Below are 18,811 nucleotides of genomic sequence, written 5' to 3'. Positions count from 1 at the left end.
GGATAATGAAAAAGAATTGGGGGGGGTTATGGTTTTTGTTGTTTATTTTTGATGGGTTTTTTGATTTTTTTTTTTCTTTAAAGCAAGATATTTTCTATGCTTATATAAGCACTAAAAGTTTAAACTGAGAAAATTAAAAACATTAATTTTTTGAATCTATGGCTAAGAAGGAATGAAAAATAACCCATAATGCTTTTTGAACAAATAAGGTCATCTTACCCTCCTATTTGGCTTTCTTCTTTACTGTGTGGCTATTTTCCCCCTGTATTCCACTTTGCTCTTTCATCCATTATTATTCCTAGTTCAAAACAATTTCTTTAAAATATAAACATTATACCAGTAAAGATGAAAAGTATGCTATAATTACTCCATTTGCCCAGAGGTGATTATAGCCAGCAACAAGGAAAGAAATGGGAAAGGAGATGAAAAGGTAAACAGTTTGTTGCCACGATATAACGAATGATTGTGAAAGATACATAAATTAATATGTTCCCCTAAATAAGATTCTACATTAATATGATTCCTGAGATCCACATATCCTTGCAGGTTTTTCCTCACCCTTTTGGTGAACATTTCAGACAATGTTAAGTTCCCCCTTTGGCAGAAAATCAGAGGCTCAGATACATTTTCAACGTGCAACATGGTGGTGAGTGGATACCACTGGTTACTAACAGAGAAAACTTATCCAAACTGCTACATTAGTAGTTCTCCCTCCAGAGATTATTAATATACATGGATCACATCTGTCTAGAGAATGCAAGTTTCCTAGTTTCCTATTACGTTTTTCTTGGAGTTTCTTCTTCATTTCTTTTCCCTTAATACCCAGACTTTTCACTTTCTGTCTTTGTGAGTGCCTTAATTCTGTTTCCTGACTTTTCTAGTCTCTTTCTGCACAAATCTGAAATCTAGAACTCACTTCCAAAACCCTTCTAAAGCTTACAAGTAGAAACGTTTGCATTTTAACTCTGTTGTACTTCGCATGAGTCAAAATCAAGAATCCACTTTAGCTTTTCTGCCTTTTGATTCCTTCTTTGCTCTGTCCAGAATATTGCATTATGTAGTAAATTTTTTTATATTCTGTGCCCCACCAGACAGGGGAATGGCACCATTTTTGGTTATGAAAAGCTCCACTGTGGGAGGTCTGCATGTAGATCTCCTCAGACACTAGACAGAGAAACTTTAAATAGTGGTATTAATGTGTACTATTTATTATGCACACGTGTATTCAGAAAAAGTCACTTTTTTTATCCCCCTCTGAAATATCCTTATTGGCCCTGCTTTTAATTATCACCTGCAATGCAATTACTGAATTCATAAATCTCAAAGTATATTTAGTTTTCTGGTTAGCAGCATTCACCTCTATTAAGACATATGAAAAGAATAACCTTGAAAACTGCTACTTTATACAGACAAATGTATCACAGGGTTTTTTCTTGTACTTCATATGGTATCTAAATTATTAACTTTCCTGATGACGCTCACAGAAATTCTTTTAATGAGTTGCTATGATATTAACCTTTTGTGTAATACAAAAATTGTATTTAATGATATAATTATGCTTAAATGAAACAATTTTTAATTTCTTTGCTTCTAATTTGATGTTGCTGTACTCCAGCTTTGAAATGTAGAAATGGTGAAATGTGTTTGTGACCACAGTCCTGACTCTACAAACAAAACAGACTAACTCACATTTTCAGGTCTGAACTTGTTTTCTTCCTGTGGACCAGGGTTCCTAGCCCTCTCTGTCCTTTTGCTTTGTCTTTTGTAATGATAGATAAAAACATTTCCTGTAGAACAGTGGCTATGATGACAGTCATTTGAGTGTACAAGAGTTTCATATCCAACTCCTGGATATGAACTGGGGCATCCTAGAACTGGATATCCATATCCAGTTTCATATACAACCAACTACATTAGGTCTTGGTATGCATGTGGTCAAAGGACCTTTAACTTACATTTCTACATGAAGAAATTATAATTAGCACAGTTCTCTGCCCAACATAATATCCCTGGGTTCCCAGCTTTGTGCTAACTTTAAATACTGGTGCACAAACTTCTGGGATAAAAGATTACAGAGAACTGTAGCAGGCAAAGATGCTGCACTGGCTTGAAAGTCCTGACCCTTGGATTACTGATGGATGAGAGTTTATTCTGGACCTGAAATGCTTGTGTGCCTGTGATGTTTCCTGGGCTTATGATGCTGACCACCACTGGAAAGAGGCTAGTGGCCTAAGTGACCTTCGGTATGACCCTGTGTGCTCATTCTGTTTAACAAAGCATCTGGTACACACGCCATGTCCTTCAAATACCAGCTAAGGTATTTCTGTGTGGCACTTTGCCAAGGAAAGGTGCATTAAATGAATCATTCAGCTTGCTAAATCAGGTCACAGGAGGTTGCATCATGCAAGGTGTAATAATGAAAAGAGACCTCTCTTGCTTGTGGGTCCACCTTGTCCTTCAATGAGATGCAAGTGAAAGGCAATAGTTTTATGAAACTTAATCCTAAAACAAAGAATTTGTGGTCTTTCCCCATGCTGCCTGGCATCTGGCACAATTCTGCTTGAGGCACAGGTTTAGAAAGGAAAACAAATATTTGAAGTTTTCTGTCATGTTTTTTTATGAGTTTGGGTGTATTTTAGTTTCCTTTGTTTTCTTAGGCAATTGCCAATTATATCCATATTCTTTAGAGATGTGTGTGAACCAGCATATTAAAAGCTGTGTAACATTTAGTATCTCTGCTATGTGAGAGACTAAAAACAAGAAAGGATGGATGATTTCCAGGTTGCCTGGGGCATCCAAACTCCTTGGAGGACAGTATACTGTCCTAGTTCTTTATATGCAGCTCCTATCAACTTTTGCCTCAGAAAAAGGGGAATATATAGCCCAGGAACTGAAACAGAATGGACAGAAGGAATTTTTAGCAAAATATTATACTATCCCCTACATCAATTTGTACTGAAATAGTTTGATTTTATTTGCTGATGTCAAGAGGATTACTGCTTCTTAGTGTAAGTTATCATGGCAAAAATGATTTCCTAGGTCTCTCAAAGTTACAATTCATTTAACAGCATTTCTTTGGACTAAACTGATGGAGAGATGTCAAAGGATGTGCACTTATTGGCTGTGGAACCTGCCGTAAGGATTTTTATTCTGGAAGCCCTTAGTGATGATCCGCCCTCCAGGGGAATTTTTCACTGTTTTACTAAGATTTTATTAGTAGGCCTGGAATTTTCCTGGTATTTCTTCGACTGCTTTTTAAAAATGCATAAAACAAATTAAAAGATTAAATATAGGCATTGTGGGGTAAGGTTAAATACACAAAGAATGAACCCTGTTTGTTTTTAGAATATGAAATTTAAAGCAATATTGTTCAATTATAAGGTGATAGAAAACAGTTTTATAATTGTTTGAAAAACTGAACTACCTCTCCACTTAATGTCAGAAGATTATCTTGTTCAAGTCAGATATTGTTCTTATGGAAGTCTAACCACATGTAACAATCCAAATCTAAGAATCATTATTTCCTTGGTGCAAGACTCTGAATGGCAGGCAACAAAATATCCTGTTACACTGGAGGACTTCTACCTTGAACATAGCTTTTTCTATGCATCTGCTCCTTCTGCCTGGCAGAATCATCTAGAACCTTGGAACTGGATCTCAGGCACATGGTTCTCCAATAATCTTCCCATTGTCCAGTCATCTGGTGAGCAAGAAAGACGTTTCTGATAAGGAGAGAGGAACTGCAGGATTTCTTTGGCCAGAAATTTTCTGTCCAAAACAGAGCAAAGTCAGATATGCAAGATAAGATCAACAGTCATGTCGGCAGTAGCAGAAGGGGGTAATCCAGGAGAAACCTTTGTCTTAAGACCATCACTTTCAATTTAAAATAAATATGTGCTGAAATTCTTTATTAATTAATAATATAGAAATAATACTTAACTTGTTTACATCTAAGCAAGGGATAAGGGAAGATGAATTTACCGACTGCAATTCAGTATTGATTCCTCACTGTTCTCCTTAAGTTAGGTATTCTGTGGGAGTGTTATATTACAGACTATTCTCACAGCGAACTATAGGTTAGGAACATGCCAAACAAATGATTATTTCCCAAAATTTGCCTTTGTTTTGATGCTTCTAGTTCCTTCCTTGAAAAGATGTGAAAAGAAACACAAGAAAACCATCCTTCTGCCTCCTAAGGAGCAGGTGCTATGTATGCAGAATTAGAATGCCACGGGTAGAGCTAACCTGTTAGTACACAGAGCTGCTTCTAAATTCTTGAGAGAAAAAAACAAAAAACCAGACCTGGTAGGTAAGTTCAAATTGCTTACAGAATAAACACTGAATCACTTGCACTGAAGTCTAACAGTGTTAAGTGTGCATAACATCAAGTAGCAGGAAAAGGGACTGATTATTCTCCACAGGTAGAGATAATAGCGTAAGACACAGGAGTTAATGAACATATAAGGAATTTTCAAAGGACTGATCTCCACTGAAGAAGCCAATGCACTCTTTATTGACCTATTGTAGCTATTAACACCTGGGTTTGTTTTTTTCTTTCAGTGAGAATAAACTCAAAAGCAATTGCAAGAATATTTCTTCATGTCCCTTAGTTGGAAATTAGATAGAAAAGTGAGTACTTTCTGAGGAACAAGGAGTTAAGATTCAAAGGTCTGAACAAAATCTGTCTGAAAAGCTAAATAGAGAAATTGTGTGGAGTCATTTGTCCATCAGTCTATGGCTGTCATAAAAACCCAGATAAATAATAGTTTTAGTTTTAGCCATTTCCTTAGGTTTGTTATCTAGTTTTCCTCCTTGTTTCAGGGCATGTGGTAAAATGTCACAAAGGTCATAGAAACTATGCTTATGTGCAATGCAGTGGAAAACCAGAGGTCTTTTTGGGAACCTCCAATGTTCCCGATTGTTGGCAGGGTACCTGCCAATTTTAGTTGGGATATAATGGATTATAGAGAAGAAACCAACAGAACTGTCATAGGGGACTGAAGTTCTGCAACAAGTTCTGCAACCCATATGAGATGAAGCAAAAAATATTATTACACCTTGTGTGAAGTTATTGTTACCATTAGAAATGAACAAGCTGTATATAAAAAATAAGTTATTCCATACATACAAGAAGATGAAACTGCTTAATGAGGTTTTATGATACAAAGTTTTTGCAATCATCTGAGCTGGGAAAGACATGCTCTTGATATAATATTTAATTTTGCAGGGTTGCCAGCATGGTGTAAAGTTAATTCACTGTTCCATTAACATAAAAAAGCTGATGGCAGCCAGATGTATAATTCCATGCCTGTTAATGGAAAATTAATATCTTCACTGCACAATTGTTGATACTTAAGAGATAACAGAAATCTCGATTTGCCTGCTCAGAAAAGAACAATAGGTGTTCTGCCGTTTGAGTCTTGGAGTTGATTATACACTATGATTTCCAATCCAATTGTTCAGTGCTGCTATTGATTGCAAAACAGAGGCTATTTTGTGTAGAAGTAAATCTCTTTGACTGAAAAAGGAAAATAAAAAGGCTGCCTGTGACTGTTACTGGCTACTGGCTTAAATAAGAAATCGTCACTATGCACACAATGTAACCAAAAAAACCATATTAATATGTTACTGGAAAATTGTAAAATATGTCAGGTTTTCAGATTTGGTGGGAGCACTAGCTAGCTGGATTTTCAGCTTTATGAGCACTTTTCTGACTCTCAGAAATTACTGTCTGCTGTATTTTTACAAGACTTCAAAACTGTGGAAAATTGCCAATAGATGTAGAAGTAGAGTTACTATGTAAAATTGGAGACTAAGGTAATTGCCTAGAACAGGTAGGTTTCAAGAAGACACAGAGGTGTCTCATGGGTAATCACTGAGCCCTGAAATTCTGTGGGGCTTGTATCTTCTAGATGACTGTCTTGCACTTCAGGGAAGTCTCCACATTCTGGGCAATATTTGTCTAGCAAGAAAAGATAATTTGTAGAGAATTTTGTCTGAAAAAACTACCACTGCTTTTGTAGAACAGAACTACTGCATCTGGAATGTTACTTTTGTGTCATCTTTTGCTGTTAGAGAGTAACTGGGGGAATTATAGAAATTCTATAACACCATTAAGTTCCATGTCTTATTGTTCATATTTATTGTTCTTGAAGAATATCTAACAACTTTTTCCCACTTTTTAAAATCTATCAAATGTATCAAAAATGTTTAAACAAAGTTTAGATAAGTAATCCAGATTGAATACAGGGAGAACTAGAGGTGTTTCAAAATGTGATCTGAGGAGGCTCAAGATTAATGTAGTGTTATGGTCTAATAAGGGCAAAAGACATACATAAACCTTATTTTTTTGAAGCTACACAATATCAACAATTCTTTCTCTAAAACTGCAGAAAAAAGGGAAGTCTTTATGAGATAATGACATGTAAACTCTAGCCAGGATTTCTGCCTGTCTTGGCATCCAGTTTAAGATTTCCTCATTCTTTTAAACTGGGTGCTAATTTTGAAGCCAGTTGTTTTGAGGACACAATTTTTTTCCAACATTGGGTGGTGTGGAGTCACAAAGAGCTCTGACTTCTGTCATTTCAGCCTTGCTGTAATAGGATTTTGGCAGTGGGTGGAAAATATTCAGGCTTCTTCAAGAACAGGTTATGGTGATACTATTCAGAGCCCTGAGACAGGAGTAAGGCAGTGGTCTCTTAAAAGGAAGTGGGTCATGCAAGGAAGGATATCTGACTGTTTGAATTGTTGCAAATAGCTCTTCAGTGAGTGTAGGGTCATGGACATCCTAGTCCTCAAAGAGCAATGGTCTGCTGTGTGGAGAAATGGCATGGGGTTTGTTTGCCTGCATTATGAATTGACAACTTGTCCCTACCACAGATCTCATCACATGCTGCCCATTAGGTACAAACTACTGACAGATGTAATTTGACCTTGTATAAGAGCCTGTTTAGTAGCTTCTGGAATTCTATTTCAATATGGATCACCGACTTCAGCATTGCTGTAGATTTTCAATCTGGAAGATTTTTTTGCCTGCTCTAGTGCATTCACAGTCTTTATTCTCCCAGGCTTGGCTAATGTCCTTCCAATGGTAATCATTATCTGTGTCTGTCTTTATCGTCTTTCTGTACTCTAATCCCTTCATGCTTTATTTTCCTTTTCTTTCTGTGACCTTTTTTCTTTGTTGAATTTATTACATGCTTTCCCCTGGCAGCCTCAGTAAATATGTGCATTGCTATTAGTTTCATCTCAATGTGTATGGGATTTATGCCTATACAGCTTGCCCTCCACTTAATTCAATCACAGGTTAATTAGATCCTCCACTTAATTTGATCAAAACCTTCCTTGAGCCAAATCACTTACATTAAGAAGACTAGTGGTACTTTCTACCCTTTAGTTTGATAAATATCGATCTTTTTAAGCAGGTACTTTGGGGTAATTCAATCACTGGCTATGGATATTTTCCATTTAATTAATAATAAAGAACAACATCGCCTAATTAGAGGAGAAAATAAACCTAGAAAATATCTGCAGACGTGTGAAAGACACTAAGTAAATTTTGGTTTCTTTGAGAGGGAATAGTTTTACTTCTGTTTTTGCTTCTCTCCAGAAGCAGTTCTTTTGGTGGAACATGGTGAGTTCTCCTGTGTACAATGTGGTGGGCAGGGTTGTACTGGTGGCAGAGTTAATGAATAGACAGAAATAACAGTAAGGAATTTTAGCATGTTATTGCTACATTTCGGTGTAGCAAAAGTTCATTAGGAGTCCTAGTATATTGTATTTGGGTGTTTACTAATAAAATATTAATTTTAAATGCCAGTGAGCTGGATGTCAATGTGATAATTTATATAATGTGTGTGTAAGAATATTAGTGTTGAATGAAGTTGCAGATAGCACAATTCTTTTCTGAAGCATGGTGCTTGCTGTATGTAAAAAAAAAAATCTATGCTTCATTTAATGTCTCTAGAGAGATCATTTATAGACCTTAAAATAACCATGGAAACTGAAGGAAGACTAAATGCTCAACCTTGCCTTTTTCAAGAGCTCTGATTGATAGGTGGCAACCCTCATGTATCACATTGTAGATGACTTATTTTAGTGAGCATTTGTTCACATTACTATTGCAACTGTTTTCAGGAAGAGTATTTGCATTAATTCTTATAAGTTTATGCTGTCCAATCTGTCTCAGGAAAATGTGCTCAGATACATATTATTAGATAGTTGTGAAACATGTCTACTTGAGCTAGACTTTGAGGCATGCTGATAGAATTAACACCACCACTGAAGCACAAATTCCAGTTCTCCAGAAGAACGGCATATTGTTCTCTCCTTGTCCTTATCAGCCATTAAACTAATCCCTGGGTCTAATCCAATAGTTCCTTAAAGCCTCTAATTCCTAAACCAATAATACTACCTACTATACTACTGAAAGTAACACAGGATTCACAGAAATTGCTAACATTTGAAATTGATTGGGGCAGAAGGACAGAAAAGTGTTCATTTCACCTAAGTTTATCCATTTAAGAATCAGGTGTCTACTCACCTATTCTCATCTAAAGCATGTGTGCTACTAAGTGCCCTTGGTTTTAATTTATTTATGTGGGATTTTTTCCTCTGTGTTGACGTTACAGGAATCTTACATTTCTAGCTTTAATAAGCCTTTAAATTGTAAGATAGCTGAAATTTGCTGACAAGAATTTCATCCTTCTTATCAGTTGTTAATATCAAGAACCATTATGGCCCATATTAAAAATATTTTAAAAGACTCACTGAAGACCCCTTTAATTTTGATGTTACTGCTTGCTCATGGCTTGCTCTTTCTTACAAATATCTTAAAAGTCTCATGCAAGTCTCATGAATCTTTTATTAGTGATCAGAAATCATAGCAAAGACGACTAACAGATTTTAATTCTTGAAGTCAAGATTTCATGAACGGTTTTTAATATTTAGGACTTAACTGGATTAAATTGAAGCTGCCATCTGTTTACTTGCCTTAATGTTTATAAGCTGGCTCTTTAGGCTGAAAGAAATGTAGCTTGCCTGCAAGTCTCACTTGGTACTCTGGTGAGTTCAGATATATCTCAATATGAGATTCAAAGTTCCATAGGTAAAAATAAAATTATTTACAAATTCAGAGACTACCCAGATCTCTCTCTCTGGCTCTAGGATATTATGTGTCTACTCAGCACAGAAGTCTCACCAAGATGACCAGAAGTACATGGGAATCAGGTTAGTTATACAGGTGCAACTTTATGTATGCATTGGCTTCTTGATTGTGATGGGAATTTTTGCATGTATAAATTTGAACTTCTTTTGCCACATCAAATGAACAAAATAGCCTCTTCATAAGGACTACTTTTTGTGTAGAAAATTCCCTTTCTCAAATATCTGCTGACCTCCTATGACAGTACTTAAAAAGAGGAAAGAAGGGGAAAAAGGCAAAAAAAATGGGGTTGTGGTTTTATTTGGGATGAAGCTGAAGTAATTTGTAATAAGTAACTTATTCATATTGAAGTGCCTGTGTTGTGATGGCTTCTTACATAGCAAATGTAAGAACTACTGTGAGTAAAAGTAAAGATTTAGATTATGAGGAATTTTGGCAGATGGTGTGACTCTTTCATGTTGCTGTTGGTCCATGGCTAAGCAATGGTCCTGGATTTCAAAAGACTTTGCCATCACTTCCATTTACTTTAAAGTCAAAGCGTGTTTTTTTCTGCTGGAAATACATTTTTGCATATATATGGAGAAAACATATGTGCTTCCTATGTTAACAGCTCTGACACAAGTGGTTTGTGATTTTCTGGTTTCTATAGAAACATTAAAAGCATTTATAAATCTTTCCTTTTTAGGTAAACATATTCCATTCTGTAACAAACCAGTTGCTCAGACTGTTACCCTTTTTTTTTTTTAAACATTGTCAAAGGTTATGAAAAATGGTACTGATAAACTATAACAAAAAGAGAACTAAATTATAGTATTTCAGGCAGTACCTTTCAAACTGTTTTTCATTTGTAATTATAAAGTTAAACTGCAAAAGCATTATGCCATCAAAGATTCCTGTAGGTCATGTGTACAGAAAAACACACTAGGAAGAAAGCACTCCTCAGTGGATAACAAACAAGTTTGGTATTAAGGAGACCTGGTTTATATACCCAGTTCTACTACTATCCTTCTGCTTTTTTCAGAGCAGTTCTCTCGTCTTTCATGTGCCATATCAAAGAATGATCTAACATGACACTTACCATTTTACTAAAGTGCTTACTTGTGTGTTGATAAAATGATTCGTAGCATCTACATGTGTAACCACCATCGCTGACTTGCTGCCTAAGGGACCTTGTGCTGTTTTACCACAAAACACACTGGTTAAGAATATGGTCCTCTGCTCTAGTCAGAGGAAAAATCTGTACTCACCAGAGGGAATGATTAGGTTGGTGTGGGGTGCATGGTCTTACACTTGGCTTCTGGCAGGAATAATATTGAAACCTCTGAAGAGGCAGGAGGGCTGGGTGAGGAAGCTGTTAGCAGGGATGCTGATGGGTCTCTCAGCAGCTGGTTCCACACAGACAATGAGTAATAAAGTGTAATTCAGTTTTCAAACAGCTGAAATAATGTTGGTTTTTTTTTCATTTTAACTTCTCTTCTTACTGCTTTTTACCATGACAGAAATATATTCCTTCTCTCACCTTAGCTTGGAGAGGATAGCAGTAAAAGATGAGGTACCCCTTCCATATAGGATGGAAGATTTGGACAATCAGTGGCTTTCTCTTATGGCAAGAATGGTCACATAGTGGTTTTTAAGCGGCAGTCAATTTCTGCCACGGTTCATGATGCTGTGGTTTATGAATGTCTTTGGCTAATGGCTTTGTACTACTGTTTAATATGTCTGCCAAAATGTCTGGTCTCTGTGGGAGAAAAGCTGGTGCTTTTGCCCTGTATTTGTCTCCAGCATAGCTGCAGAAGTCCCATACTGTGATGGAGACTTTGAGAAAAGACTGGCAAATTTTACAGGAATTCACCAAACTTCTGAACTCTGATCCTGACAACAGATTGATACCATGTCAAGGGAGTTCAGAGAATAAGGAAAAGACAGGAGGATGAGAGCATTAGGGGAAAATAAATAAGCAAAAATGTTCTAGAACAATGGAATAAAAGATGATGTTGTCTTTTTTCCCCTTCCCAAATAGCAGACTAAGTGATAATGGAAGCCACTCTAGTGAAATCAGATTTGGGCTGTTCTGAGGGCCTAGGGGGCGTGGGGGCTGGAGAGAAAGGCAAAGAAAGTCAGAAAAAGAAAAATGCACTAAGGATGCCTGTGCAATGCAATGTGTTACATTAGAAAGAATGTTGTTGCCCAGCATTTCTTGAAAACATGTTACAGATGAAACAGGTGTAAGACAAACAAGCCATGGTAGTGTTTTTAAATTGTTGGAAGTGGTTTTGGAGTAATATAGGCAGGGGAAGAGATGGGGGCACCTTCATGAATAATAGGTGGGGTATAAGATTGATAATTGTTTCTGCAGCTGAGTCTATGTAAGGTTAGCAAGGTTTCTTGGTTGAGTAAGCCCCCCAAATAAAGCCACTTAAATCCAAATGCGTTTACCTTTCTTTTGGCATCATAGGCAAATTTTCATGTCAATCACAGCTATTTGTTTTTAATGAGGGCTGTCTCCCTCCCAGCCCATCTTCTCTAACTATTACCACACTTCATGCAGAGCAGATAGAGTGACATAGCAATAATTCTCATTGTACAAGTCATTAAGGGTGTAGATAGCAAGTTGAAATTTGTAAATATTCTGACAAGTTGATTGCCCCCTGTCCATTTTATGCCCATAATCTGCCAAGGTAGACCTGCCAGAGCAGATAACATTATCACTAACCCAGCATGGGCCACCACAGTGATATCTGGCAGTATGTTAATAAAAGACCAGAAGAGAAACAACAAAAATGCATCTTAAAATTACGACTATAAACAACCTGCCAGCTGCAATAAAAAATGTTGCCACTAGGAAATTAAAAATTGTACCCCACAGTGATCATAGCCTATGCCTCACTACTCCAGTACATGGCATAAACATAAGATTAGGACTTCTCTAGAGTTGAGGCAGAGTCTGAGGTGCAGCAGAGATTATTTTTTCTCAAAAATGAATGCGTCTAGTAAAACAAATGCAAATATGCAATATTCTTGACACCTTTTTTTTTTCTCCTCATGTTTTGTTTTAAATTTTCAAGTTTGACTTGGAAGAATTCCACTCTAATTAAATGTGCAGAAAGACAAATTTCAAAATACAGTGATATTGTTATTATGTATATTCTTGGTGCTTTGAGTAAAGAAAAAGCAGAGCAGATGCTGCTTGATGTAAGCAAAACAAATTACAATCTTAAAAGATCATAAACTTACACTGTATTTTGGTATTATTCATTATCTTATTGTTGAAAAAGTATATTGAGCGAAATCTTGAATACTCAACATTTAAAGTACTATGAATAATAAAATCTTTGCCCTGGAACTCAGCCTGGATGTTTACATTTTTAGCTAATGATTTTTAACTAATGATCCCTTAAAACTCTTGGCAAACTGCGATCTTCCATCCTGTTTTGTACAGCGGGAGAATTGGAGTTCCCACTTTTCCCTGGGTTAGAGCATATGCTCTTGCCTGTCCCCAGAGTGCTCTCTCTGCTTGGAGGGTCTCCTGGCTTCCCAAATGCCTGTTGTTATTGCTGACGAGTAGTCAATGTTAGATTGGAGCCGTGGGCTGGAACACTGACCTGATGTTTGATTATTTAATCTCAACCCTGTGAGAATTTCATAGGGAAGCACTGAGTTTGTGCATTTTGTGCATTTGGGTTTTTGTTTCCTCCTTAAACCTCATGTTCTGACCAAAACAGAGGCAATGAGAAATAACTCCCTCTTGCATGCTAGAACAGTAGTGACATCACTTTTGCTTCTGATACACAGATTAATATCCTGCCAAATTATTAATGTGCAAGAGATTGGCTTTCTGACATCTCCATCACCCTGTGCTTTCTTGGATGGCTCTTTCTCCAGGTACAGATGCGGAAGTCAGCTTTTTGGTGGCTCTAAATAGTATTAACCAGTTTTGAGGAGCTTGTGTAGAGCTTCTGTCCTCTTTCTGTAGTATTTAGGGATGGGCAGGACTCTTACTTGGTGTCAGTAAACTTGGAGAAAGGAAGGAGCTGAAATCAGACACTGATTGGATGGTGAGTGTGGTGGTTTTGATTGGCCCAAAACATCAGTGAAGTGTTTTTAACATCTAGGAAAAATTTGTACCCCTCAGAAGCTGTTCTAATAGGTGTAGGGAGGTGTCTGAGGGGGGGGTGTGGCACAAAGATGGCTCCTGTGTGTCCTGAGTGCAAGTTCTGGAAGTTTTTACATCAAGTCCAGCAGAGCCAATCTCTGATGGCTCTGAAGGTGATGGACATGCTGCTGACCAAGTTTGGGCCAATTGGAGGCGCTAGTTATGCCTCTGTGAAAACATATTTAAGAAAAATTCAAAACAAAGCAGGCACGCACTTCTTTCACTTCTTTGTAGTTGGAAGAGGAGGAGGTGGAGGTAAAAATATGTAGAGGGAAAACAGCATGGAGAGTGCCAAGGTCAGTGAAGAAGGTGGGGGAGGAGGTGCTCCAGTGTTGGAGCTGAAAACCCTCTGCAAGCCACAGTGAAAGCCATGGGGGGGCAGGAGGTCACCCTGCAGCCCATGGAGTCCACAGGAGTGCAGAAATTCTGCCCACAGCCCACGCCAGAAGGGCAGGTGGATGCCTAGAAAAGACTGTGAACCAGTGGGAGTCTCATTTAAGAGTTAAAACTGCAAAGGCCTTGCAAGAGAGAGAAAGGCCTTGCTCCTGGCATGGAAGCAGCCTGACCTCAGCTCAGGAGAGTCTGCACAGCACCCTATAGACAAAAAGACTCATGTTGCAGCAGAATTTCGGGCGGGATGTTGCTCGTGAAATTAGACCCACGCCAAAGAAGTTCTCAGAAGACTGTCTCTCATGGAAAAGACCCCTGGCTAAGTAGAGAACCTCTTTTCCTGATTAGACTGACCAGAGGACCCCTCAACCTGCCCCTGTCTGTGTTGCTAATTTAAAAAGAGGGAAGGGGGGTTGGGGGGGTGAGTGCAGAGACTGCTTCTTAAGAGGGTAGAGGTGAGACCAGAAAAATGTCTAGAGAGAGAGAGAAAAACAAGTAGAGATAAAGAGTATTTGTAGTAAAAAAATTCTAGTAGTGAATAAATTTGAGAATCTGCTCTGTGAACTGAAAAGAGACCCCACACCCTGCCCCCCCCCACCTGGCTTGTAGATTGTAAAGGAAAAAAGAGAGTGAATACTATAAGTTCGTAAGAAAGAGGAGGGAGTGAACAAAATAATGTATGAAAAGTTTATTTTTGCCTTGCATTTATCCTCCAATTCTGTTAAGTAATTAAATCACCTTTTGCAACTTTAAGCTTGAAGCCTATTTACCCTTTTTCGTGCATCCTCCTGGCAAGGGTCCTGTCTCAAACCCACGACAGTGAGCTAGGAGCACAAGACAAAATGTGAAGGTCTCAGGCCTTGGGTAGAGGAGGGAGGACAGGAGGGAGCAATGCTGAGTGACAAAGTACAACTTATATTCTGAAAGTGCCAGTATTTCTGAGCCCTGGTGTTTGAGTAATATTCCTGCCTCTTCAAATTTTGGACAGTGCATGATTTCAGCTCAAAATGTGAATTAGTAGTGAAATTTATCCCAGGTGCAGTTTTGCAATAGGTTTTTATCTCTGTACGTGCTGGAATACAAACTTTTACTTCATTCTGGTGGGCAGACACTTCTAAATCTAGACCCACGGGGTTGGGTCTTCTACAAAGACAACATTGTGAGAGATTTTCTGCTATAACCTCAGTTCTGTGTTCTGTGGGGCTCTCCATTCATATTTGGGTGGTTACAACAGGGTGCAGGTGTTTTCAAAGGGATAGAGCATTCATTCTGCTAGCAGAGGAAGAGACTGAAGCAGTTGGAAACTGCCTGAACTTGGTTAGCATCTGAATCAGTGAGTGTTTAGCTTTACTGTGGAGTTATGTTTCAATATATGATATCACTCCTACACATCTCCTAAAAGGTAGTATTTTCCTATGGATAAGGATGTAGATCATAACTCAGCTATACTGATCAGTTATTGCCAGTTCGAGTTGTAATATGAATCAACCCCACTGTAATTATCATGTGGTCATTGTTCTACCTATGTAGGAGTGTCTCTTTTCCATTTAAGTTGCCACTTTGTTTCACCTTAAACCAATTTAAAGAAAAGTATTTTCTTTCTGGGGTAGGTATTCATCTGTGAAGCTATGCCACTACTATTTCATAGTAGTAGAAGAAAGCTTATGAAGACAAGCTTTCTGGATGAGGACATCTAAATGAATTCCCACCTCAGCTTTGGGGACTGACTTACCAAAAACACAGGAGAAAATTGCTGTGGCTTGGCATCACAGGTAGGAGCAGCAAACTGCATCAGCAGTAGTAGTGAACAGCAAGCAGGGAAGACAACAGGGACTGCTTCATCTTCTCTCACTTTCATCACTCATGTAGAGAAAATACAGGTTCCTAGCTTCCTAGTTTAGGTAGATTAGTTACATACTTCAAGTTAGGAGTGAAGAATCATTATATTAATCCTTGTGATTTAATTCTTCTTTATTTATTCTCTCTGCTGTTACAAATACACAGACTGTTGGTGCACCCTCACTCTGAGTATAGTACCTAGCACAGAGGAGCTGTGTTTTCCATTTCATGTGTCAAGAAATCCTGGTAATTATGAATGCAAAATCAATACCATTTAGTAGTCAGATATTGTTATTTCCTACATCTACATTTCTTTTCTGCCCTGCTTTTGTTCCTGAAGCTAGAGGATTTTCACTCTCCCTGTTTTTCACCTCCAAGCTCAAGGTGATGTGAGCTTTAAACCAGCAGGCTCCCAAACTGTAGCTTTTGAATTCTGTGGCCATCAATCTAGTGACACTTTGAGAAGCTATACAGTCTTGAGGTTAGCACCAGCAGAAATTAATTGCATCTCCAATTAACTGTGTGATCGGCTGTTATGCATAAGACAAAAATTGAAAGGTTAAAATTTAAAATCTTTTCCATTGTTTCCTGACCCTTTTTGGGAACAGGTAGCAAGAGCTACCCTCTTTGCAAAAGAATACTTGAAGCTTTTGTAGATGTACACATGGAGTTTTTCTTGCCAAAATTCATTGTTATGAATATACATGACATTTTATACAGAATATTTAATTGCTTTTTGAGCGGTCTTTTATGATTATCACACTGCCATTTATAATGGCTGACCTCCCTGCTATCACTGCAGAAGCAGGGAGTGTCCTAATTCATATCTGGTGAATAATAACCTCAGTTTTGCCTAAGGACACTGGAACCCAAGATATTGGTACAATTGATGCCTTTGCCAAAGAAAATCAGTGGATGCTGTGACAGCTGAAGCCTTTAACCTTCCTCCTGCTCCTCAGGACAGGTGTGCTGGAGGTGGCCAGAACACCAAACAGAGCCAAGATTGGTGTTTGTGTCCTTCCTTCCAGCTCCCATTTACCTCCTGAGTAACTTCAAGCAGGATGATTCATGCAGGGGCTCTGTGCCACGGCTGACCAGTGTATACAATGACACGGTGGAATTTGCTGACCATAAAGGGATCTTATATTCTCTCAGCTAATATTTTTGAGCTTCTGGAACATTTGCATGGGAGATATTCTCAATATGCCATAAAATATCATTTTTCATTATGGAAGAGTATCTTTCATATTTCTAATATTTTCCACTTATGGGATTTAAAATATTTTTAAATTACATACTTGAAGTACTTTTTTAAGTTATACAGGCTTGAGGATAGCACTACCAGAAATTAATTGCTTCTCCAATTAACTGTGTGATCGGCTGTTATGTACAAGACAAAAAAAAAAAAAAAAAAAGAAACAAAAAAAAGAAAAAAACCAAACAGATTCTACCTTTTCCAGAAAAGGATGTTGGAAATGTTAAATGTTCAGTCTTTCTGGAGAGTGATGTTAAATCTTTCTGGAGAGTGATGGCTGCTGTATCTAGGCCAAAAATAGGATACGCTTAGGAAGACGGGGAAAATAAACAAACTGCCTCTAGCAGCTAGATTAATAATTATCAAGTAAATAATGTAGGTAGAATCTCTGCTAGGAAGAACAGAAGTGGATTTATGTGAATTTAAGGTTGACTGAAGTTTGGTTTGTCCCAATGTGTGTACAATGAATTTAAGTTCTTATGGTGATTGTAGTTTGTGATTGACTCTGCCAAAATATTGAACGCAGCTATGCAGAGCAGTTGTAGTGGATTTCAAGTTTCTTTTAAGGATAATTAGTTATATCTGAGCAAAAAATAGACCAGTCTGTGTCCAGACAGGAATGATGTATTCATCTCTCCAACTACAGGTGTAGCAGTTTATCATCCATCTCTTGACCAGGGCTGGTCAGCTTTCCCTAAAGCTGTCTTTCATTTTAGAATATGTATTTGAATTTCTTATTCTGCTGTAAAATAGGAAGATTTGCCTTTTTGTCTCTTTATGGCCAGGTATAAGTTCAGTTGAGTCAGTCGGTGGTCTTACCCAATTTATTTGGGGTTTGTTTATGCGTTTACTTCTTTTCATTTCCCATTTTTAGTAAGGGATAGTTTCTAATTTAGCCTTTTACTTATTCTGGTCTTCACCAGGATATCCAGAAAGTCCTGGATTTCAGTAATTTTGGAATGAATTACAGAGTCTCTGTATGCACTGGTCCAGTCACATCTCCATTAGCCCAGCTGATTGTTTTATTTTAATCGAAATATAAATTAAGCCATTTACAGACATCCATTCTGGCAGAAAATGTCCTAAGGCAGTGATAGGATGAAAAGAATCTGGAACCTCATGTCTCCCTTATGTTTTCAGAACTGGGAGTCCTATGAACCTTGACTGAATGACAGGCAGCAAGGTGAAGCTCCCAGAGTTGGAAATATGGGAGATGTCTCTTTCCTAAGGGAATTACACAAGCTAGCTTGAAGCTAACAAGATCTCCAACGGCAATGACATAGAGTTTTCACAGAAACTTTTAAAAACTGAGATGTGGATACATTTCCATGAATTATATTTCTGATGAAAATAATTTTTACCATAAGACTTTGATCAATTTTAATTGTGAGCATATGCTTCCAAATTTCTACAAAAATCCAGTAAGATTTCATTTACTTAGTCCACAGGATTATAGATTCCATCTAGCAGCTTCAGTGTAGATGGTTTGCAGAAAGAATACTTCCTTGTCCTGAATGATGAGTGATCTGAATTGCCATAAGAGATGCAGTTCTGATACCAAGTTTTGGATCTCTCGATCATAAGGCTGAGCATTCTTGTGTGCACAGGATGACAGCATGTGTGTGAGAGGCAAGGCAAGTGTGGCAGAACTCCCCATTTTCACAGCTGGAGCCTTGGACTGACATTGAAACGAGAGACTTGGCATGTAAGTAACAATCCTACACCTGTAAATAGCAGAACATAACCTCCATATATTGCATGTACACACTTTTTCTACAGAATGGCCCATAACAAAATTGTTTACTGATGCTACTAGATAAATGTCTGTTGAGCTTGGAATTGATCTCTGGAATCCATGGTACAAGAACTCTGGCAGTGACACCCAGTTTCACCTAGTTCTGCAACACCTAAATGCTCACCAAAATTTAAACAGATGTGATATTTACATTGTGAAGTTTTCAGCCTAGCTTAATAGGTGAAGAAGCTGGCTGAGCCGTAAGTTCCTGATACA

This window comes from Lichenostomus cassidix, chromosome 3, assembly GCF_008360975.1.
Source record: "Lichenostomus cassidix isolate B80296 chromosome 3, HeHo_3.0, whole genome shotgun sequence".
Taxonomy (NCBI): domain Eukaryota; kingdom Metazoa; phylum Chordata; class Aves; order Passeriformes; family Meliphagidae; genus Lichenostomus; species Lichenostomus cassidix.
This window is presented reverse-complemented; position numbering follows the sequence as displayed.